This window comes from Anas platyrhynchos, chromosome 3, assembly GCF_047663525.1.
Source record: "Anas platyrhynchos isolate ZD024472 breed Pekin duck chromosome 3, IASCAAS_PekinDuck_T2T, whole genome shotgun sequence".
In the NCBI taxonomy this organism is placed as follows: Eukaryota; Metazoa; Chordata; class Aves; order Anseriformes; family Anatidae; genus Anas; species Anas platyrhynchos.
Window position 1 is genome coordinate 42,742,696 of NC_092589.1, and position 25,657 is coordinate 42,768,352.

General features: G+C 37.2%; 1 long non-coding RNA gene across 1 annotated transcript; it reads left to right on the plus strand.

Annotated features, from left to right (window-relative positions):
* Positions 1-9,558: 9,558 nt before the first annotated feature.
* Positions 9,559-21,433, plus strand: LOC119716655 (uncharacterized). Its single transcript, XR_005265035.2, has 2 exons — positions 9,559-9,786; positions 18,434-21,433. It is a non-coding gene; the product is annotated as an uncharacterized lncRNA (long non-coding RNA).
* Positions 21,434-25,657: the final 4,224 nt, after the last annotated feature.

The window sequence follows — 25,657 nt, forward strand, 5'->3', positions numbered from 1 at the left end:
TAATACAAATTATTGGCCCATCACAAAATGTTCAATAATGCTATATTTGGAGAGTTTGGTTTTATGCATCTATTATTATTCAATGTAATCAAAATAATCTTCCTTTACACAGGTAAACAAGAAGCATGATAAACAGCAATTGCAACTTTTTTTTTCTTTTTTTTTTTTTTTTTGTCAATGCAGCTTCCCACAAGATTGTTAAGTTAAAAGGCAAGTGAATTTTCTTCATCATAAATATAAATTTTCATGGAACTGAGAAAATTACATATATATAGACAAAGCTAGTCCTATGCCATCATTTAAACATGGTGAATTAGACATTCACAGTAGCTATGGGTCTGAATAATTCACATTGTATTTTACAGATAAAGAAGCAAAGAAAATTATTTAATTAGTGTCAATCAGAGGAAAAACTTAGGTCTAATATCCTCTCCTAAAGACAGAGGCAGGAAGAAACAAAGTTAGCTAAGTAGCATCTGTGTAATAAAGCAAGATTTATGAAAGCTAATTTACATTAATATCCAGTGATATTTTGAATAAGAAATGAGTACATAGTTAAATTTTGTGGCCTTATGAAATAGCCTGAAGCTGGACAACTATACAGATCCCCAAAGAGAAATGAGAAAAGGACAATCAATTCTTAGTTCCACAGAGCTGAAAAAGCTTAAGCATAGTATCCACGAGTGCTTAACTAATAAGAAAGTGGACGATGACATAGAAAGTACTGAGGAAACAGGGTAACAGATACCGAGTCACCTGGACTGTGGTGTGAAAAAGGCACAGATAGAAATCTGAGTTCCAGAACAGCCAAAAGCTGTTCACACAGCTACGTAAAACGAATGCTGCTAAGACAGCAGACCACATCTAGCAAGTTTTAGCTCTGGAAATCCCTGTGGGCTAGAAGTGTCCCTGTTGCTCGTCTATAACTGAATGAGTTAATTCATCTGCGGGGTAGATGAAGAAATATGATACCATTAAACAGGACATAGAAAGTTACCATACATTTACTATTGCAATACTCAATATTGAGCACTGAGGAACTATGTAGAGTACAGAAAAAATAATGGAAAAAATGAAAAAGGATTGAAAATTTTGCAACTCAAAAAAAAAAAGATTCAGCAACTCAACAGATTCCTATGTCAAGGAGAATGTTAAAGGGTGACTTGCTTGGCAACATAAATGTCATAATTCTTCAGAGTTGCAAAAGATCAAATTGTAAGAAGCTTAACTGTCTGAGCACTGGAGCTAGACAAAGTCAGAACAGTGACTGATTAACCACTAGGATAGCTTAATAAGGTTATAGTGAATTCCCATCATATACCATTTTAAATTAGGACTAGAATGTTTCCTAAATCAAATGTTTTATTTGAAGTGAGAAACAGCTTACAAAAGTCCTATGTCTAAGTTATGCTGGAGGTCAGACTAAATGATCTACTCCTCCCATCTGGTTTTGCAGTCTCCAAAAAGAAATCTCATAATAAGCTTCCAAAGGGAAGGAGATAGCCTTCCAAAATGCCTAGTTAACATTTATTTGTTTTTTTTTTTTTGTTGTTTGTTTGTTTGTTTTTTCTGATCAACAAAATGTATTCTTCAATGTTAGTTTGCAGCATACTTTTTTATTATTATATTCTTTTTTATCTTCCTAGTAAATTTAACAACCAGCCTTTAAAAGTTTTCATTGTCTTTAGCAGGAATACTTCACTTGTTAAGTGAAAAAAAAAAAAAGTTTAGGATTGAGACTTTGTGTGAGATTAGATTAACATAACTATTTATTTCCAAAAGGAAAGACCTAAAGGACAATGCCATAACATGTATATCAAGTCACTTGTCTCAGATCCAGAACTAATTACTAATACAAATATTGACTCTGCTCATCCTGCCAGCAATCCAACAAGATGACTTTTACTAAATATTCTGTTGAATCAATCCCAGCTTCAGATCTATATGAGACTGTTCTACTGATGTTTATGTAGACCTCAGGCCAGAACAAATGATTAGCTCCGGCTGCTTCAACTCCTTCAGCAACACAGGATAGCTATAAGCTGGACCCAGTGACCACATTTGCTGAGTTTATTGTTTGTCTCATCATCAAATTCACTGTAAGTGAAGATATACAGAGGCCTTTATTTTATATCTACTTTTTCTGCTCTCAAAGTTTGAATATTTATCTACTCTTAGCAAAAATGAAGGGGGAAAACAGTGAAAAATAAGGGTAATGTTTTTTGTTCTGGAAAGACTTTTTTAGCAGTGCAAGTTCTAGCTGAAAATTTATGAAAGCAACATGAAACTATGTTATAAGTTATGGATGTTTGATAACAGTTCTGTAAAAGAAACAATTTTTTTCTTCCCTACCCTTTATGACAGGTTCCTCTGAAGAAACCAGTTTTCTCTCTTTGGGGGAAAAAATAGGAATTCTCTCATTTGTTCTTAGTTGTTACCAATGTCAGGACACTTCTTAGCCTCTGTTAGTTACTTACATTGCTCCATCTTCTGGATAATACTGGATGAAAACAAAATGATATGACATAACTACACAAGCTAAGAAGGCAACCTAAGGAATACAAAATCTAGATCAGCTTTGGCAATACCTCATCCAAAGAAAACCAGAAAAATTATCCACAAAAGTCAAAACATTTAATCAGAATATTTCTAAGCTCACATACTTTGGCTTTTCTTCCTACTTTTTTTTTTCCAGTGAAACTGACCTAAATCTTTTAAGTAAAGTGAAAAAAAAAAAAAAAAAAGAGTTAAGTGGCACCTCAATCAGGCTTTCTACATTTAAAATTCTTTGATCTCTTAAAATTTTCTCATTTTTCCTCTCTTTTGGTGTTTTTTGTTTGTTTGTTTGTTTGCTAATGTAGCTATGAAATGGAAAAATCCATTATTCATATGCAAGGCTAAATTCCTCCACTTAATTAATGATATTATCATTGATCACTTCTAGAAAAATTTAAATACAGATTTGAATTCCACACAATTGGTTGGGAAATGTTCATGCCTTCAGTTAAGCCCACATTCCTAAAACTGTTGGCGATAATTGCAATGAAATATAGGATGTGCTACATGATGAAAACACATCTGACAAAATTCCATTTAAAGGCTGAATTTTTCAATTTAACTTTGTGTAAGCAATTTGTCAGTGTCTAACTGTTATGGATCTATTTTTCCTGGTACATATTAGCTACCATTAAAAAAAAACAAAAACAAAAACTAAGTGTTAAAAATGGCACACAGAAAATCTTTCTAGTACAGTATTTGTATTTGAAGCTCTGCTTTTCCTTACTCGGGAACACATTGGGAAAACAGCACATATTAGACTATGTAATACTTACTGCTTTCAGAGGCATAAATCCCCATGCTAAGCTAAGTCAGAATTGTTTAGAAATGTCAGCATTCTCTGGAAGTGAATGTGTAACTACTTAAGGCACAGATGCTTAATGTTCCTTAAGCTTATTTTGTAGAAAGTAAATGTTTTCATTTATTTTATTTCTCACTTTGCTGTGAGAGGAGTCTTCTCTTTTCTTTCCGTAGACACTTTGGTATCATCTTAGTTTGTCCATATTTTCACAAGAGAAAGTTTAGTCATTGATTAACTAGAATAACTACCAATTATTTTAGGAGCTCATTGTCTGGGCTTACATGAACATGCATACTTTGGGTTGACTTCATACTCTGTGGAAAAAAATACTTCTAATTGTTTGGGAATCTGCTACTAACCAGATTTTTTAAACCTCATTTAAATAAAGATAATAATGTCAGTGCAAGATGTTTCTTTGTTAGTTTACCTGAAGGACCCTACAGGAGCCCTGTGCTATTTTCCTAGTAGGATCATAGGATGAGAAGGACATAAGAATTTTGTCCCAGATACCAAGCCTGGGCATGAATGTGGCAGGTGTTCATGCGATACTTGTGCTGGACACAAATCAAGCAAAGTGCCTGCAGCACAGTAAGAGATGCTGTTGGGGAGGAAGTGGGTGGTTCCCTTTTGAGAGGGTGTACTGGGTCTGGCTGGGATGTTAACTTTCCCTGCAGCAGCCCATACAGTGCTGTGCTCTGCACTTGTAGCTAGAACAGCAGTGTTATCACACCGGTGTTGTGTCTGCTGCTGAGCAGTGCTGGCACAGCATCAGGACTCTCTCTAACCCTCCTAGGGGGTGGGCAAAAAATTGAGAAGAGAAACATCACTAGGGCAGCTGATCTAAATCAACCGAAGGGATATTCCATACCATGTGATGTCACACTCAGCAATAAAAGGTGGAAACAGGAAGAAGAGGGGAGGGGTGGGCTCTCATTGTGAAAACATCGGTCCTCCTCCCAAACACCGTCTACATACGTTGAGGCCCTGCTTCAAGGATGTGGTCAAGCATCACTCATTTGTGGGAAGCAGAGAGTAATTTCTTTCCTCTGCACTTCCACATAGCCTTTATTTGCTTTGTTTGTTGATATGTTTGGTTTTTTTTTCTTTTTTCCCTTTTCCCCTTCCCTTTTCCCCTTTCCCTTTATTTTTTTTCCCTTTAGTTAAATAGTTTAGCTAATAATAATATTTCCTTTATTATTATTATTATTATTATTATTATTATTATTATTATTATTGTTGTTGTTGTTGTTGTTGTTGTTGTTGTTGTTGTTGTTGTTATTATTGTTATTATTGTTATTATTAATTATTTCCTTTAATTAAATTATCCTTATCTCAACCCGTGAGTTGTTCTTTACTTTACTTCTTCCCCTCCTCATCTAAGGAGGGAGAGTGAGAGAGCGGTTATGGTGTTTAGCTGCCTAGCACGGTAAAACCACCACAGAGGGTTCAAAATGAGTCTTTTCCAAGCAGTCATGTATGTCCATTGGGAGCAGAATGGTATTCTGTAAGGCATCTGTGACAGACCCAGAAATGAGACTGGATATTATGCCAGTTCATTTTCTTTGTAGAAGCAATATAGAATTTGAACTTATCTTTTCATCAGCTGGTAGTGGAGAAGACAGTAGACAATTTATCATGCGGACTGTCTTACATCTGACCCTTAAAATTCACATTGTCCAAATTCAGCACTTTATTTTGGCAAGCAGTTATGTATTCAGCTTTTAGGTCTTTACTTCTTGGACGATTCAGAACACAGTAATTCAGGAAGTAATATTTTAAAACATCTAGTACAAGAAATGGGGCCACTTTCTCATATGCTATTGCAACCATCCAAAGCTATTCCTTTCATGGTCTAAAAGAAAGGGGAAGGGATAGAAAAATGTTCAGAGGGAACTGCCAGCAAATGCCACACATTTTATATTTTGTTTTTCAGTCTTTTTTAGTGTTTAACTGTCCTAAGGTCTGAAGCATTTCATTTAATATGATATTATTAATTTTGGAAACAAAACAAGATCTAATCTTCTTGCCAAGTAGACAGGCCTGGTTTGATATCTTAGTAATGAATAGCACCTTCAGTCTTGACTATTACTAACTTGTAACGCTAAGTTGGCATCATTATAACGTTCGTAGGTCTTTTCTTTCCAGACCAAAAGAATGAAAGATTTTATCAAGGCATGAGATACATTCCAGCAGTATGGACAATTTCTTTATTGCTGAAAGTGTAGCTTTAAAAATCTATAGATCCTACTTATGAACAAAAAATTCCTTATACAGCTGTATTGTGTTGTTTCCACATTTGTTTAAACACAGGAGTCTGGCTAAGGAATATACAAACGATTCATAAAAACATGCCTATGTTACACATGTGTGAACCACATGGAAAATAACACGTGGCTTTCAAACTCAGAGCATGGGTTTCCCTTTTTATAACTATCCAAAGTAGGAATATTCTAAGTAGGGACATTTTTTCAATAATATTTTTGAAACCTTAACCTCAGAGGGTATCAAAAATGTCTCTCATGAGATATGGGGCCACACATATTGCGGACAGCTGTTTGGAAAAGTTAACACCCTCCTGAAAAAGCAAAAGGGATGAAGTCTCCACAGCTCATTCTCTCTGTGAGTGAGAACCATACCTGGAAGACTGAGCAGAGGTGTCCTTCATTTACCTCCTTATCTGTTAACTGCACTTTAAATTCTTGATCAAAATGTAGAAGTTAGCTTATTCCGTTTACACTATCTTACATAAAGTCAACAAGGACATAGAACCAGTGGTTCATACAGTCATTGTCAACAATGAAGATCCTAATTTTCACATATGGAAACATTGGTTTTGAACCTTAGTTCAGTAAAATCAGTGCATTTACTCCCTATTATCTTTGGAAAACATTGGATCAATGTGTCTAGCAAGTTTCTTGCACTGATGTTAGATGTTTGAAAAATACATCCTCAGAGACTAGTGGTGAAAACTTCAAAAAAGTTGCATGTTATTTCTTAATGATGTAACATACAGTTGGTTAGTTAATTTTACTTTTATAAGCCAGAATGTAAGATCACTCTGTTTACCAGTCACAAAATCATGCAAGGACATTAGCTCTAGCAAAGCTGTGCTCATTGTTTAACTGGTAGAGAAGTCAAATAAAGCTCTATCTTGTTTCTTATGCTGTCTCTGTTGAAGCTTTTCTCGAGTCACTTAGCTTTCAGCTTAATATAAGCAGTAAACCATCCCAGTTTGTTAGTTTGTTTGTGCATGTGAACTGGATTACTCTGGGTATTATCTGCATTTGTGTATTCCACAGTGCTATAATGACAGAAATCTGAATATTAGCTATGGCTCAGATATGAATTCTGCATCCACTCCTAGAACCTGTATTCCACAAGCTGTCATGCAATGAACACTAGAAGGTTGTTCCTTGTGCTGCAGTATCTTCACCAGTATTTTGTTTTGTTTTATAAAGTTATACAACTAATAGCAAAGAATCATTATTTTAATGTGAATGCAGACTACCATACAAAACACTTCTTGGCCTTCCACTCTGTTTTTGCTTTTATGAAAGTGCTCTACTACAGTGCAATATCAAGAAAGCTCGCTCTGGAGTAAGTGCAAACTTAAATTCAAATAGCATTAGCTGTAGATTTGTTTCAATTATTTCAAAGGGATCAAAAACAAGCCTTCACAAGGCCAGATACTACATTAATGTGCACAGCAAAGAGCCTCTAGTGAAAAAAATGGGAGGATGGGAAAGAAGGCAGCAAAGATAGAACACGAAAGAATAAGAATAGATTTAAATAGAAAAGGACAGAGAAAAGCTCTTTTTTTTTCGGATAGCATAAATTGTTGATGGGAAGCCAGGGAGAAGGATCTGGATGGACACAATGTGGGTGTCATCACATAAAAAATAGAATTAAAATAATCTCTAGTGTTTCCTTACAGGAAACCCACAGCATGGTGCAAATAAAGTAAAACAATGCTCTAGCGGTCAGAACAGTGACAAATGGTGACCCTGAGGGCTTCTCCTGTGGCTCCTGTTTTGGGACTGGGAACTATGATAACTACTGCGGAAGGAAGGAAGGAAGGAAGGAAGGAAGGAAGGAAGGAAGGAAGGAAGGAAGGAAGGAAGGAAGGAAGGAAGGAAGGAAGGAAGGAAGGAAGGAAGGAAGGAAGGAAGGAAGGAAGGAAGGAAGGAAGGAAGGAAGGAAGGAAGGAAGGAAGGAAGGAGGGAAGGAAGGAGGGAAGGAAGGAGGGAAGGAAGGAGGGAAGGAAGGAAGGAAGGAAGGAAGGAAGGAAGGAAGGAAGGAAGGAAGGAAGGAAGGAAGGAAGGAAGGAAGGAAGGAAGGAAGGAAGGAAGGAAGGAAGGAAGGAAGGAAGGAAGGAAGGAAGGAAGGAAGGAAGGAAGGAAGGAAGGAAGGAGGGAAGGAAGGAAGGAGGGAAGGAAGGAAGGAAGGAAGGAAGGAAGGAAGGAAGGAAGGAAGGAAGGAAGGAAGGAAGGAAGGAAGGAAGGAAGGAAGGAAGGAAGGAAGGAAGGAAGGAAGGAAGGAAGGAAGGAAGGAAGGAAGGAAGGAAGGAAGGAAGAAAGAGACAGTAAAATGCATTTATCCAGAAATCAATAAACCAATAGAGGCAGCTGTATGTAGAAAACCACCCTAAGACAGAGCTTTAAATCACCTGCCACTCTGAGGCCAGGATAGATGAAGTGGTGGCTGATCCCATGTGCCAGAGCTGCCCTGTCCTGCATCATCAGACAGGAGACTGTGCATTTTCTGGTGGAGACAACATCAAAAGAGCAGGCCACATATGTAACTGTTATCATGGAAAGTGTATATTCCCATTGGCTCCACAGTCAGACACTCTGAAGCCATGGAAAATGCCAGAAAAGATAAGCCATACACCTCTTTGTTCGTTCCACTTGTTCAAATTGTTGTCTGCTCTGCTTTGCAGAGTCTTTATCAGAGTCATTTGTACAAAAGGCATCAGTCTGCTTCTGATAAGTATTGCTGATATCATTACTGCTGAAGGATTTCTAAGGGCATTTATTTATGAACAATGAACAATGAGCAATCAGCAGCAGGTAATTAGTGATTTATCTCCTTATCTATTAAGATATTTAGTTAAATTTGGAAGTCCTGCTACATGTTTGTTTTTGAATTAGAATTCCATCTGGTCATAAAAATACTAGCAGAGCTTGGCAAGCTAGAAAAACTCAGTTTCATCTGCTCGTGCTGAACTCTGTCAGGCACCACTTGCACTGTAGGGCCAGGTAGCAGCAGGAATCAAGGAATCATCAATCATTTTAACAATGCTAAATTTTCATAGACCCAAACGCTGAATCAGTGTAATTTCACTGCCTCCCTAATAGCAGAAATACTATTTCTGCCTTGAATACTGGAAGAGCAAATAGAAAGAATTTCCTTGGCCTCAGAGGAGAGGGGAGAAGGGGAAGTAGACCAGATCCCATGTTTTTTGGAGAAGAATTAAAGAGAAGACATCTTTGCCAGTCTCTCAGTGATGGATAACTATGATATTATCTCAAATACACCAGTCACAGACACGCTGTGAGATTCATAAAAGTCAGATTATCTGCTATCCATCTGAATAGTTTTAAAAACTGTATCTGCAACATCATCAAAGAAAAATATTTTTTGTTTGTTCTCTGCTTGTTGGTATGATTTTGGAGAAAATAAAATTGCAATAGAAATTCCCACTGAGCCAAATCTAATTTTTAAGATGCTGTGCCATTTGGTTTCGTTAAGTTGCACTAAAAACATCTGGCAGAAAAGGTTACTTCTTGATCTTTATTTAAAAATAAAAATAAAAATTCTCATCATCCCACTTCATTAATCTTCAGAGACATTAAGATTTGTTCATTTAATGTTATTCAAAAGTACAAGTTGAAGAATGATCAGTGGGGGATTGTTTTGTTGGTAGTTACACAGAGTCAATAATAGTTCTGCAGCTAAAGTTCTTATAATAAACCTGTTTTTTAGCTCTTCTTAATTATCCAAGGGTAACACAGTTCACTAAGCATGTCACTTGGCACAACTCCATGCAAAGCAGAATTTTCCTGAAAAGTTTGTTTATAAAATAAACAAGAAAAATAAGGGGGAGGGGCGGTGGGGCTGAAAGTGAAAGACACAAAGACACAGAGTGGGTTGGCACAATTGCCCATTTTAAGTCAAGCCCTAATCTTAACAGCCAAGGTTAGATGAAGCCATTGAGTTTAGAGCCACAGGACTCTGTCTAGCTCAATGAGAAAATATCATGCTTTCTCACAAAACATGAATCTTAGTAAGGTGCAATAAGGGACAAATGCAACTTGGACCTGTGGCATTTTGCAGAGGCTTTGAGGTTGGCCAAGATGTTCTGCCTTGCAGCCAGACCAAACAAACTCCAGGTGATATATAAATGCCCAAGACATCCTGAATGCACTGTGAGTAATTTTGTAGAATTGACTGATTTTTGGATCCAATTCTTTAAATACAATGAACATGAACCTGCTAGCAACATGATAGCCATTTTTTTTTTGTTGTTTGTGTGTTTTTCGTTTTGTTTTGTTTTTTAAAAGTTTTACTTCTCTTTTATTTGGCACTGCTATGCTTAACTATTACAGAACTCTCACTGCATGAACAGGTGTAAGAGCAAATAAAACCTTTAAACTTTGCCTTTGTTATCAAGAGACCATCTAGTACCACCTGCACTCAGAGATGTTTAATTAAAAATACACGCGTTAATATTTAACAGAGCACTCCAATATTATCCACAGAACTGCATGGGACAAGAGACATTTAAAAGCATTCTCACTCCGAAAGATTTTTTTTTCCTGATCTTAAATTTTTCTTTGACTGGAATTACATGGTAGAGTTGAAGTTGATACATGTCACGTGTTTGCCTCAATAGCAAAAAGTATTTACAAATGACAACAAAATCAGAGCTGTTGTAAGAATGTTTTTGAATTTCATCTTTAATTTCACATGAGAGATTTTCAGATTTAAACAACTTCAACCATTCTGCCCAGATGGATTTTGAATCTGAAATTTTATTGTTGTACAATTAAAAATATTTAATGATATTATTGTGCTTACTGTTTATTAATTTTACTAATAAGTTTTAAGTGAGTCCTATTGATTTTTCCAGGCAAATGAATTTAAATTAAAGAGCTTCTATGCAGAATCAAGAACATTACTCCAAAAAGGATGTGCATTTGACTTCAGCTTTTTTTTTTTTTTTTTTAAATCTAAGCAGTTTGAAATAATATAGAGTTAGCAAAGAAACTACAGCTATTTCTAATTATTACTGTGTCTGACAGGATGCATATGTTTATGAAATAATCTATGCATAACACAAAAAAAAAAAAAAAAAGCTTTTTTTACTGTTTTTGAAATAGTGTTTACATCAAAGTAAAACATATGTGTGATAAAAGAACAAAGCAGAAATCCCTAGTTGCTAGTCTTATTGCAGAACTATATATAGGATATTTACAACATTTCTTGGTGTGGTTGAACTCTGTGTGTCAGGATGATTAATTAACAGACATGAAAAGTTAAACCATGAAGGGCTGGGGAAGATATAACATCTCCTAAACTATTGGGATAGGTAGAGAGGAACATCAGGCTTTGTCAGTGCCTTGCTGCAAAATTTTATTATTCCTCAAAAGGCACCTGGGCCCAAAACATCAAGTGGAAGCAATTTTACAAATCAAAGGAGATAACCATGTGAAAAAATTATGAGTAACTAGTTTACTCCAAGGACCTGTAATAGGATCTGGAGCTTTCATCCCAGCCCAATTAACAGTGACCAAGACTAAGTCTCATCAGGAATAAATCGGACAGATGTTCCCGTCACAAAATCACCACTACAGCTGACACCAATTGACTTGCTTATTGGTCATGTCAACAAAGACCCAATGATTACATGAGTATGAATTATTGTCCTTCCAGAAAGGCTTTAGGATGGCTAAAAAATGATGCATGTAGTGTGTCTAGACTGTGTCTAAACTGGGAACAGACATCGTTTAGACTCCTGTTCGAAGAATTGCAATTGGCCTGATTCTATTATTGGACACAGATATTGTAAATCATGATTTCTGATTTATAGCAGCTTCGATGATATTAATGGAAACTGTTCAAGATAAAATTCATGGAAGGAAGAACCAGGTTATGACACTAGGCAGAGGGGACTCTTCACCCTTTTTCTCACCCAGAAAGTTGCATGCACAGTGTCACCTGAGGGAGGACAGGCTGTACTGCTGTGCGTCTCTTGCAGTAAGAGCTCAGTTGGTAAATCTGATAAGTGATGAAAGAAGTATCTGATGAAAATAATTGGTGAGCAAATGGGAAATATTTTGTTAATGAGCTTTTCATTTCCTCAGTGGGGGAAGACACAAAACAAGTATTGCCCCTCTTACTCTATGATGACCTTTTTTAGCTATTTGCATATTAAAAAGCATATTGTGAATTATCCTAATTTTCCTTCACTTTTTCTTTCTTGTTTTCCATACCTTCCATTAGTTCTATAATTAGAATAATATTTAGTTAGCTAAAATTACATGGTTTAAGTGTGACTACTGTGTCTGGAGATAATGTGAGCAAATGTTGGCATAAAATTTATAGATACAGAAACATAAATAATTCTTTAATGAGTTCTTTCAATCTTAATGTAATCAGTGGGAAACTAAACCAGTTGGTCCCCCCAACCATTGAAATATAAACTCACAGCAGGATTGGTTGATAGCTGAAAAACTTCATTTTGGATAAGAGCCATTTTTAAGAAAAGAGCTGTTTACGTAGCCAGGAAAGTTTGGCTGTAGTGAGTAGACATCAGAATTGTTTATTATTGGAACCCAGAAGCACATTAATTATGTGATTTGAGTGACTGGGTAGCATCAACCCCTCTGGTTTTGCATGTCAGAGTGCCCTCATCTTGTACGGTGTAAACTGACCCGTAAAGTGCACGTTTGTGCACTAAAGGTTAAAGGAGGACTCTCCTCAATCTCCACCCAGGGTCTGCCAGGGTGGCTACACTTCAAATTTATGTTTTAGGGAGATCAGAGCGCTTTGATATACTGCACAGGGCAGCAGCATAGCTTCAATTTCACTTACATGTTGTGATTTCCTATGAAAGATCATCTGTCATGGGGAGTTCTTGTAACACATTTGCAAATAAGGTCAAACAATTTGTTCAGAGGTGAACACGGTAAGTATAAACACATTGTAAATATTTGAGTATGAGTTTAATGGTGTTTGAGAGGCTTGCACAAAAAACCCCACAAATAAAATTGCTATATTTAAAAACAAATTAGAAACTTGCACATTATTTTAGCCTTTGGTGGGCATTCATCATCATTACGGACATTTTTGTTTATTTTGGTTTGTGTTGGGAAAAGAGAACATTTAAAAAGACCCAGCAGCATGCTGCGAGCTGGGGCCTGCTGGGCGTGGGCCTGGCGCTCCAGTCAGCCCCACCATTAGCAGCATCCCCAGCAGACCTGCCTGAGGAGCCGCCTAGGGACTGGCAGTGGCTTCCAAAACACTGATACAAAAGTCCATTAGAGTTACCAGGGAAATATTTTTGGAGAGTTACTATGGTTAGGGGAGCAGGTCTAGTTTGTGATGTTTTGGGGTAGGAACAGCTCAGTGACAAACAATGAAGTGAAGGGCCGACTTTGCTGGCAGCACAGGGCCTGCTCTGCTGTGAATGGTGGTTTTGTATGAAAAATGTCAAGTGATAGTCTGTACTACTTTTCATGAAGGCACTTCATATTTTGGGGAAAATAAGATGAAACCAACTCCCAAAATACCTTATTATTGCTATTTTTAGGACTGGAGAACCACCTGATTTACCTCAGACATTGATCAAAACACTACCAGAGATTTCTTGTGAATCTAGCTCTGATGTGCCATGTCCAGTCTGTCCGTAGCAAAGTCTCCTTACAGAAACACTTATAGCCATATTCCAGCACACTCACAACAGGGAAATTTTCTTGCTCAAGGTCTTTTACGTCACCGCTACATTTTGATATGGCTTTTGGAGTGAAGAATGTAGTAGAAGATATTTGCCAGAGTCTCTCCCCCAAGTTTAGAACCCTGAATAGTTTCCAAGCAAATCTGCATTTGAAGAGTATTAAACCCATTGATTTCTGAATCCAAAAAGGTTTAAAAAAATGGCCTTAGAAGTAAGACTGAGTGTCATGATTTTCAAGTCTGCAATGTCCATTTTCTGGTTGTTTATACAGAACCCAAACCTGCAAATACTTCTGCACATAACATGAGGAACACCATACCTGAATATAGACATTTGTAAGCTTACATCTTCAGCTACCAAGCTGTTTGAAACAGAGAACTATGTTTATGTGGAACAGTATCTAAAACATCTAGCCCATTTGGGTGGCTGCAGAGTTGGGTGTTGGACATGTCTTCAATGTGTGAAATAACACTTTCAGACTACACACATTTTTCTTCCAGACTTCAGCCTTCAAACACACAAAACTCAGCAAGTACTACACAAAACCTTAAAATGGGGCAGTGGGTAATACCTGCTGCTTCAATTTCTCTTTTAATCTTTGCTGAGCTGCTACTCTTTAAATTGATCCTATAGCTAATTTCCCACCCCAGCATTACCAGTTTCTGTGCTTTGTTATTTTTACTTTATTTTGTATAGTTTAGTATAGCTATTATTTTATTGTTTCTTCTCATTTGAATGCTGGAAAACCCATGTCACAGTGTTGCAATATTAATTCTGTGCACCAGCTCTGGTGATGTTATGGCCATGTCACAGCCTGTACCATGTCATGGTCCTAAAGGCAGCTAGAAAGTACAGACAGCTGTAGATAACATGAGCTCCTTGCAGCATCCACTGTATCTTTACCCTGTCCTGGTTCTGCAGTCAACTGAAATGTGCCTGCAGCCATAGACAAACAGAGCTCCAAACCACCCACCAGCTCTGTACTATGAGATTGTTCATGCATGTAAATTGTAGTATATGAAAAATATAAAAACCAGTAGATTAAAATATAAATGTATAGGTAGGACTTCTAGCATCAAAGTGACTTCTCTGTCCAGTAAAATACTAAAAATGGTATGGGTAAAGAATGCCAGATCATTAATCTTACTCTTGATCATCTTGAGCCAATTTCACTCCAGGGTTTCATTTGGTCTTTCCTGAAGCCTTACTATAAATCACATGATGTACAGCACACAAGGAATACTTATTTTGATAAGGTTAAGTCTATGTATTCCACTGCTGTGTTGCCATTTAAAAAAATAAAAATAAAAATCTAATATGGCTTTATAAGTTGCCATGCTCAAATACACTTCGTACCTGTTACTGTATAAAAAAGGGGATTCTATGTGCCAAAATAGCAAGGAGTGTCGGCAGCTGCTTTGACACCTCTACATTAGCATGTTTGCATGTGCGTAACCCATTTCCTTCATGGCTACACCTGGACGAGGGAGCACCGCACAGCCTTTCATGGTTCCTTGGGGAAAGGTGAGCTATTTCATAGGGACTGACCTTCCTGTCAACCTGTGAGACACCATAAACCAAACTGATGGAGGACTGGATTTAACTGTTTCTTCTCAGCCAAGATCACACCATTCTAGAGATTGCTTTGTCCCAGCACAGAAGTGTGATCTGCTGCAGTAATTCTGCCATGAATGAGAGCCTTTCTTTTGAGTCATACACTTTTGTTTCCAGTCTACGGTGTCTTGGCTTACTACTGTGCTGAGGATTATCCCTGCAAAAAGCCAGAGCCTGGAAAACTGACCATTTTCAGCAGCAATGAAACTAGTTTTTTGAAAAGTATTTCCCTCTCTACATATAAAAGTGGTCTCACTACAGTGAGACTAGGTAAAAAATTGTAATAATAAAAATAATATAATAACATATTTTTATACTGTAATGTAATAGGAAAATGTAGTACCAATAATACTATCATGAATATTAGCATTATTAGTAGTAACATAATATTCTTCTAGTTAAAGCTTAATTTTTCTGGATGTCAGTCAAACATAATGAATTAGACTGTCTTGTTTTTCAAGCAGAAAAAGTCTTGATCTTACAGGAAACTTCATGCAGACAGATCCCAAATGACTGCAGAGAGGGTCTCAGTCAGCCTGGGGAAATGACCCAGCAACACAGCTGTATCGGGACTGGTCTCCAAGAACAGGCCATAGGAGACTGAAAAGGGAGAAAAGCTAGTACTTATTGCATATGCACTAGGAGACCTTTGTATCAATAGTCTGGATTCAGTTTTCTCCTCTTCTGCCATCAAAATCCTACCGAAACAACTGCAGGCAGCAACAGAGTCATACAGATACAATTTATGACAGAATTTGGCACAGAGGGTTTATTGCTCCATTCTGATGGGTTGAGGTCTCTCGAAAGTCTGATCAACTAATTCATAAATGCTTTGTGGAGTTGTATAGTTCTGTATTAAGGGAAGTGAGCTAATATCTTACTATTACTTCATAATATCTAATACAAAGTTAATGAAAAAAAGCCTTGGCACTGCAAAAGCTGTGAAACTATATACACTTAAAATAAAATACTGTAACACAAAGTGGCTCTGAACTCTTTCATATTTTTTAAAAATTCCTCTAGGCCTGGAGGGTCTGTGAAATTTTTATCATACTGGAGCACTCAAAAATATAGGATGTCACACACCAGAGGGTAGGCTGAAATTGTCCTTTGCTCATCCTTTTAATATCCTATTTTTGAGTCTCCTGTAGTCATTCTTTTTTCTTCAGGTCCCCTAAAGGAAGACTGTACAAAGCATGAAGAGCTCTGCCTCTGACTACACTGAATTTTATGCTTCAGCCTTTTTTCATCAGCACCGGACACTTCAGTTTCTACATTAAAGCTTAAAATGTTGTGCCCTGGCTTACAGATACAGCCCTCCCTCCTCCCCAGTTGCTTTCTAGTAGTATTGTGATGTGGACATCAGGCTTCAGATTCTGTTACTACTTCTTTAATTCATTGGCTACAGAAGTCCTCAAAAAGTCCTGTCTTGCAAGAGCATGAAGTTTATAGACATACAAGAGTGATAGCGGCAACAGGGCTGGAGTGCATCAGCAAAGCAAGCAGGGTTCGTGTCTGTGAAGAATTTATTTTATTTGCTTTCCCAGCTTTGTTTCAAGGATACATATACCTGAAGGGGTGGCCCGGAATAGATGAGTCAATAGGACATGAATTTTAAAAAATCAAAAGAAAGGACATCTTTCTGGAAAAGTGAAATGGAAATAGGAAAGAGAAGACCAACAAAGCAGAGAGCATGTATCTACCCAAATGACATGAGGAAAACCTGAGGTTGGAAAGACTTTGGAAGAAGGAAGGAGAACAGCCATGCTTTAGCAGGGACAGGACAGGCAAACTGAATGTCCATTACTGCCTCAACTGTTTCCCGTGAAATGAGAGCCAACTTAAACAAGCTGGCCTGAAAAATGACAGCAGTTCAACAGCTGAGTTACGAACTGGTCTTCCTTGCTTCAGGACAACAATTCATGAGACAAAAGTGAAGTGCTTGGTGTATCTTCAGCCATCCAAATTTAATATGATGTTGTAAGCCTGTCCAAAACCTATTCTAAAGGCTGCTCTGAGGGAGGATAAAAAAGATTCTGCCATTTTCACAATGAAAATGAACTTAGCAGAATTAGCTGTTTCATGTGAAAGGAAACCCTGCTTGCCAGAAACAGATTATTTAAAGCCTTTGATTGACCTGAGAGACTTCCTAAACTTTCTTCCCCCTGCCTCCCACTCTCTGCACTATAAGGGTCTATTTTATTTTCCGATGTATCATGGCAATAAATTTAAAACTCCTGGATCTCTCAGCTCACTCTTCCTAGTTGGCGCCTCATTTGAGTAATAGGTCACGAAGTTGACATTCTTGCAGTGATGTATTGCTTGCTAGAGTGGCACTGACCAGGAAAGGCGGGTCAAATATTTTTTTTTTTTAATATAATCTTCTACAGCTAGAGATGAAATTGCTATAAAGAATGGCAAAAGAGCATATCCATGTGATACTCTCACTGGTGAGAGTATCCATAGGGGGAGAGAGAGACAACACCAAGAGCTACAGAGAGCTATATCTCAGGAAACATGGCTTATTTTGGGGACAAGCCAAAGGTAAAATAACAAGTGAAAATAAAATGACAGGAAGATTCTAAGGATATTTTCAGTACCTGATTACCTTCTGTTTAAAGGTTTGGCTCTAACTTCTTTTTACTTGGCTTCATCCAAAATACCCTTCATAGCAGAGAAAAACTGTTACTTCTGGGAAGTCAAAGCTGAGTTCATTAGACTTGGTTTTCTTTTTGTAATTTTGATTAATAGTGTTTCTTAAAGTATGTGCTGTTTCTGTTGGGCCATTATTCCTGATGGCGTGGTCCTGAAGTTTCTTAGATTGTTGCAATTTATTACTTTTTTTTTTTTAAAGTTTAGTGTGTCTTCTTAATTTCAGAAGAAGCTGGAGTCCACACACGCGCACATACACTCACACACACACACACACAAATAACAATAGTAATAATAAATATATATATATTTTTTTTTTTAATGTGCAAGCTACTACCACTCTTCCCAGGTTTATCAGGCTATGTTAACCATTTAAACAGCCAAATTCAGCATGATATATTTTTATTAGTTTCTACTCCTCTTGATGGTATAAAGTTTGTCTGATGCAATTCTATTTGTTATACAATTAGAGTAGACATGCCCTGAAGCTAAAGAACAGAAAGTATTCTCTTTCAAAGTTCTGAATCCCTTTTCCTGTTATTACTTTGCTGTTTTATTATTCCTCAGGCTACATACAAGTTATGTTCTTGCTTTTTACCTCCTCTGACTTTCCAGACTTTTTGCCTGTCTTTCACTGAAAGAAGAAGTTTTGCAAAACTGTCATCAGGAAACTTATACAGCAAAGCTTGTATTGAATGAGCAGGGACACATGTTCTTGTACTTGGTAAGAAAACTTGCTATAGTTTCAGCAATCTGATTCCAGAAAGGAGATTAATAGATCTGACAACTGTCATAGATGAAGGACCATATTTCTGCTTGATCTATAATAGTACTTTTTGTTGTTGTTTCAGGCCCACATATTGTTTATGCTGATCCATCTCTTCATGCAGAAAACCAAAAGTCTATATTTCATCCTGGCTGAAGTCACCCCATATAGCATTATAAAGTTGGAGGAAGAAATTCTGACACCATTATTCATTCATCACTGACACTGGAAAATTATGAGATATCATGAGAATGTCTGAAGAAAGAAAAATGTTTATATTTGACTTCTTGTTTCTTGACCCTCTGAGGTTATTTGCTTCATATTTTCAACTTTTATCCACATCCTGGAAGGCTAACAAGTCACTCTATTTAATGGAAGCTTAAATTCTCATGAACTTCCCTTATTCCAGCAACTAAGGCACAGAAAAAAACAAATCGCTAGTCTTGGTGATAAAACTGAAAAACTTGGCAGCAGCTTTCCCTCCTACTGATTAGCTCTTTATTCCATGAGTAATCTGATATAAATAAATGGAGTAAATCCATTTACCAGTAGATATTATTCACTGTGAGTAAAACCAGCGGAAATACGTCCTGTTTAAAACAGAATTCACTGGAGCAAGCTCCCAAAATGATAGTCTTTGTTAGTCTTATCCAGATACACAATGTATAAAATGTATGCACATACATACACACACACATATCTGTACAAACACATGCACCTAAACTCATAAATATGGCACCAGGTTCTGAAATAAGTAGCAGTACTTGGGTTACAGTTCCAGTATTAGCATACCTTGCTGTGTAAAACACCAAGTAGTTATTTCTGTTAATCTTAAATCAAGGGAACTTCATCTGTATGAAAAGAGAAGAATTTGTTTATGGCTTGTCTCTTAAATGCAATGTAGCCACAGAAAGAATGCTGCTGTGTGATCACAAGGTGGTACACAACATGAGTTGATGTGCATAAACCAGGTTGGCTAGAGGAAGCATTTCTTGCATCTGATATTATAATTACAAAACCCTGTTGTTTGGGCTGCTTAGTTTTCTTGGTTGTATAGATTCTTGGTTGTATAATAAATGCACGTAGCAGCCTCTTCTTTAGACAGACGGCTTCAAATGCCCTCTCTCTTCTGCTTGAACACTGATTCTAACACTACTTGTAAGAACTTGATTTTGTTTGAAATTTCAGCTGCATCTGTCAAATTTATTTGAAAATCAGCTCGTGTTGTAAAAAAAAAAAATATTGTGAAAACACACAGTATGACTGCAGAAAGAGAGAAAACAAAACAAACAAACAAAAAAAGTCAGCTAATAGCAGTAATTCTGCCTTATTTCTGTATTCTATCACAAATCCCCATGAGAAATACTAGCTGGCATTTGTAAATGGCAGCTGCTGCCTGTGAGCTAGCACAATCAATCTTAATGCTACTGCAACTACACACATAAAGAATAATCAGTGTCTGTGAGTCAACAGGCTGAAGCATATACCATTTATTAGTTTCCTCTTAAAAGTATCTGAATAACAACTGACCAAGGCAGAAAAGAAGGCAGTAGCTTCTTATTTTCATGTCATGTCTAATATGATTACAGAGGTTTAATATGGGGTACTTGAAAAGTCTCACCTTACACATTCATCTCACTTTATTGGTTTGATATAATTGAGACAAATTAAACCAACTTAATAGGCTATATTCCATTAATGTCTTAGTCATTTGGAACTTTGATATCAGCTGTACTCTAGAAAAACAATGACTTCTAAACTGATATTTGGTCCCATACATATTTGGTCCAATGCATACATCTTATTTATTGGTAAAGAATAGAGAATGAATTCCCCTGTTCATTTATACTACTGATCATAGGACAAAGTTCTGCAAAATGGTATTATGGAATCTCCATTTAGAAAAAAAATAAAACTGGAAGTTATTTAAAAAAAAAAAAAAAAAAGTGAGAACTTGTACTAAAAACTTACAATCCAAACTTTTAGATACTCAAGTACCACAGAGAAAAAAATCAAATTTTAATATTATTTCCCTGTTTGAAGAGTTACAAGTACCAGTGGATCCCAAATTGAGTACTCTTAAGACTAGACAAAGTGGTATTTCCTTTAATTTGAAGAAATAAATGTCCTGAATGTATTGCATGAATTGCATCTGGAGCCTTCTGATTTTTCTATGGTGGAGCAAAGATGAAAGAAATGGATGGCTGCTCTTTGAATTGATATTCAATATTGTGTGTTTGAAACCACCTTTAAGTCCCATCTAAGCCAGTTGTTTTCAGCTCATGGGCTGTGAATACAAGGGACTTGTAGACTACTGTGGTGTGGAAGGTAGTTATAAAAAATAATGTCAATGGCTCATATGAAAATGTGTTCCCATCTCTCAGGCTGAATAGGACAGCCCATGCATCTGGAAGGCATATTCTTAGTTTAAGCACATAAGAAGCCCACTAATTTGAATGTGGGCATGACAAAGCTTAAACTTAAGAAAGCATATTTTGCATATTTTGCTGATATTTTGTTAACCTTGTCTTTTGGATGTCAAATGCCCGTAGTTGAAATAATCACTCACGTGAATCTTCACATAACTTTAACTGGTTTTGTTATTCTTCTCCAGACGCTTCCTATTCATACCAAGACAATTTATATTAAGGCATCCAAAACTGAACTGTGGTGCAACTGAAAATGTATCATTCCTAATTTTCTATTAAATCATTATTATAGTGAGATATTACTTCTATAAAGTATTTCTCTAATCCATCTCTTTGTTAGTTTATTTTGGAAAGGCATATTCATTAAACTAATACTCACAATGATTCATATCTGTTTCCTCAGGGAACCTTGTTAGATCAAAGGCCATTACGATAATGAGAAGTTTATTATATTTTCTAACACATACTACTTTTCAGTAGAGCTGCCAGAATGCTGATAGATGGATGGAAGAACGAATGCTTTGGTTGAAAACAAGTATGTCTGGGAGTGTCTATGATCCTCTTTCACTGATACGGACTCAGAATCATTTGTTGACAAATTGCATTAAATCTCTTTTTTCCAAAATAGTTCAAATAAAAAATCTGATCAGAAGCGGTTTGGAATTCCATATAAATTATGTTCAAAAGGTTCATTTCATCCCTTATTTTATGCACTTTTTCAAGGAATTCTTGAAAGACAGAGCAGCACAATTTGCCCTTACAGAAGCTGTGTCAGTTCTTCCTTATCATATTATGCTTATCTTAATGTGTAATCTAGTCTTGAAGTAGATTCTATTTGAGGTCTTATCTTTCCCAACTAGAGTAGATTAAGGAGGTAAGTCTTTGTTCATTGAAGTGCTATGACTTTCTTGCTCTCAAATCCTTGGAATTCGGAGACTGAGCCCTTCAAGACCTCAGTCTAGCAAAGGGTTTTATGCACTTGCTTAACGCTGAACACAGTCTCCCTGCAGCCAGCAGCTCCCTCTCTCATGCTTAAAACTACACGTGTGATTAAATACTTTCCAAGCTGTACTGAGCAAGTAAAAAACCTGAACCCCAGGTGAAGAAAAACAGTGGAATGCAACTATCTCAGGCAATTAGCACTTTTTTCCCCTTTTTAATATAGTTTTCATAAATCATATACAACACTCAGATCATTCAGAAGGTTTCTCTTTAAATACCCCATTTCATTAGTTCTAACTTCCTCAAACATAGTTTCTGTCATACCTAAGGAACTGCCAAATGTTTCCAAAAGAAGCACATGATGAGAACATTTCTTGGTGAGAAAAAATGAAAAGAAAACATGTGCCTAACTTTTCCGAGTCTGTTAGGAGCTCTTTCTAAATTTCTCTCCTTTCCTCACATGTACAGCTTTGAAAAGAATCCTACGCCCAACACCAAACTGCCAGAATTAGCCTTTTCCACATTTTTCCAGTGGCTAGCGGAAAATAGACCCCTTCTACTCTACCTTCTGCTATATCTCTTACTCTGAGGTTGTTTAGTTTCACTGTGTTAGCATCCAATGCAAGTCATTTTTGCTGCGTATAGCTGGGTCTTTTAACTGTTGTAAACCCTTTGAAGTTTCCTCTTTCTGCCAAGAGGTCAACGCAGTCTTTCTTTTGCCCCTTCAAAAGGACCTTTCATTCATTCCTGTGTTTGGTCAAGTTGTTGTGGGTTCTGCTCTGGCCTGGCACCACAAGTCCCCCCTACACAAGCAATTGCTGCTTTCGTTGCTACTGCTGTTTGTACTCCTTATTGCTTCTTTCATTTATCTTCACTGACACACCAAAGGAAAGAGGGGGCTGAAAGGGGAGAATTTGGCTGTAAGCTAAATTGATTGCATGTTATATTTCATGGAAGTCTGGCAGGAAGAGTTGAGTGATCTCAGAGTTTCAGGAATATTTTTGTTCCTATTGTGCAAATCAATCACAGTGAGGCTCAGCCTGGGCTGCCCACCCCCCGGCAGTCCACAGCAGAGTTTGCTGCATGTCAACAAAGGCCTGAATAGAACAAAAGTCTCCCAAGTGGACACTGCATTCACTTGATAGGGTCGCATATTACCCAACATTTAATAAAACTCACATGAATTTAAAAAGGATTCCAAGACAGATCAATGACTGGAAAAGGAATCAATTTAAATGGAAGAAGGGATGCCCTGAAATCAAGGTGATGCCATCACATCAAGGTGTCAGTTACTCTGTTCAGGTGTTAAATATCACGGGTATCTCAGGCATATTAGAATGAATTATTGTCCAATAAACTTACCTACTGCTTTCGTGTGATGGCTCCGCCCACCCTGGATCCATATCGTGGATGAATTCATTTTGGATGGGTTGTTTTTTCCCAAGCCTTCATCAGTAATACTGGCTTAACAGGCAGGTTTGGATCCTCCTCAGCTTTACATGTTTCTGTGTGGCACAGGTATAACCCCATCAGAGCCAGTGGCTTCAGGAATGGTGAGGCTCAAGCAGCACGTAGGCAATTGCCCCCTAAGTGCTTGGGCTGAGGTGCCTCCAGCAGTTCCCTTTCTCTGTGCCAGAGCACTGTCTTAAACTTTCCTGAAAAACAGCACAGCTGCCACTCTGCCCCTCTCATCCTGTCTTCTTCTCTTAAGACCTGGAAGTGGCCTCCTGCAAACTGTAGCCACTCTGCTAACTTAGTCTTTCACCAGGCCCTGGTTACTGCTCAAGAAATGAACTCTTCAGTTCTGGCACATGTCACATTTTAGTTTCATGCCTGAAAACAGAGTGAGAAATAATGACTCTGCATTCTTCCCTAGCCAATGCATGGCCTTAGGCTGTCTAAAGAACATAAGGCCATATGATGTGTCACTGCTCAAAAATTTTGAAGGAATTCAAAGGAGTACTTTATGCTTGTTCCTCCCACGTTATCTAATTCACCACTAACTTTGGCAATCACTGTCACAAGTGAGAGCTGAGGGAACACTGAGTCTGGAATCAACACTCATCTAACAAGTTAGTGCTCCTGCACGATACGCAGCAACTTGCTGGCTGCCAGCACCTTATTTTGGACACAAGACAGACCAGAAAGAAAGAATGGATGCAAGAGCTCATGAAACCTTCTGCCCTGGCCCGACATCCATTCTGCAAAAAACTTCATGTGCCCGGTTTGGGTTTCGAAGGGCAGAGCATGTAATCCCTTCCAACCCAAACCATTCTATGATTCTATAATCCTATTTGCCAGAACCTCTTGTGCTTGGGGTTCATATTAATCCCCCCCACTTCAGCATACCACAAAGTATATAAAACATTTGGATTTTTTTTTCTTTTAGTAATTCCTTTCTCAGTACAAATATATGTCCAATTAACATATTTATGAAAGGAGGAATATGCAGATACAATTTTAAATCAATATAAATATGGAATAAGGGCAACATAAAGATCAGAAGAAAATCTATGAAAAGAGACATATAGCCTACTTTGAATATAAGGATTATTTTCATATTTTCCTCTTTCTCTACTAAAGAGCAATCATTTATTTTTAGAAAAATATGCAGGACTGAGTTTTCCAACTGGCTATCCAAATTTTTTCCACTGATTCCATGTCTCTACAGCCAGAAGAGCAATCGTGCACAAAATGAGAATAGACTTGCCCTTTACCCATTTGTTATGCAGATATTCTGTAGAGTAATTTCATCTGGTCCACATAGAAACCCACATTTTGATGTTATTGGAAGGACTGAAATTTTCAGAAGAGTTTAGGGAATGGCTTCCTAGCATGTGACAGTTAGGTGTCTGGCTGCAATAATCACTTCAAAAATCTCAGCCCGAAAAGCCAAGTGACAGCCATCAGTTCAAGGATCCAGCAGAAAAACTGCATTCTTGCTGGGACTTTACAGAAGCAGGCAGAAAGCCACAATTAACAAACCTTTAAAACTGATCAGAATTTTACCATCTTAAAAGTTAGTATTCTGAAGCTCAGTCAGTGTATTTCATAAACACGGAACAAAAATGAGAGCTTTGAACAGCATGCATTTTTTCAAAATAAAGCCTCCAGACCACCACAGCCCTGTTCGAAGCCACCCAATTTGTCCCAGACTTGCATATTAACACTGTAAAAAGAAAACATTATGACCTGGCCCGCTGTTGCATTCCAGCATGGATGCTAACTGTGGAATACATGGATGCTAAACTAAGTGTTGTTACTACCCAAAAGTAAATAATTCACCTAAAATGCACAGCTGTTTTCAAGTTCTCAGTTCTATAGACAGATGGAAGAATAAATACATGGTATATGCCTTTCCTATTAATCTCAGACTTAATTGTTCTGTTCTCTGCCTGCACCATCAGTTACCAAATCAACTTTGTTGACTGGTACTGAATGAGCCATTATGTGCCAAAATACAGAGGTATTCTGCTAAGAAAAAATGTGCATCTGAAGCTCATCTGCTGTGGAAAAAACTTCAGGGAATAAAATAAATACTTCTTTCACTATATATTGAAATCAATTTGTGAAAAATAATAATAATAATAATAGTGAACAAATGATCACACGCATACAAAAAAAATACTGATATTGCTGCCAATGCATTTTAAAACATTTAAACCTGCTTCTGATTATCTAACATGCTTTCCATTTGGCATTTACTGCTTGTGATTATCTTATGTGCTTTCTATTTGGAATTTACCAAACCCTCCAGAGCATGATCAGACGTAAGCTAAAATTAAATGCTTCCTATTTCCACCAAATACTATTCGGATTTTCACTGTGTTGCTCCTTGGTTAGTTTAGTCGGGGAGGTTGGTGGATGGACTTAAACATGTCCTCACCATGAGCTGGCACACACTGGCAGGGGCAAGAGGTGCAGGAAGAGGAGATGGA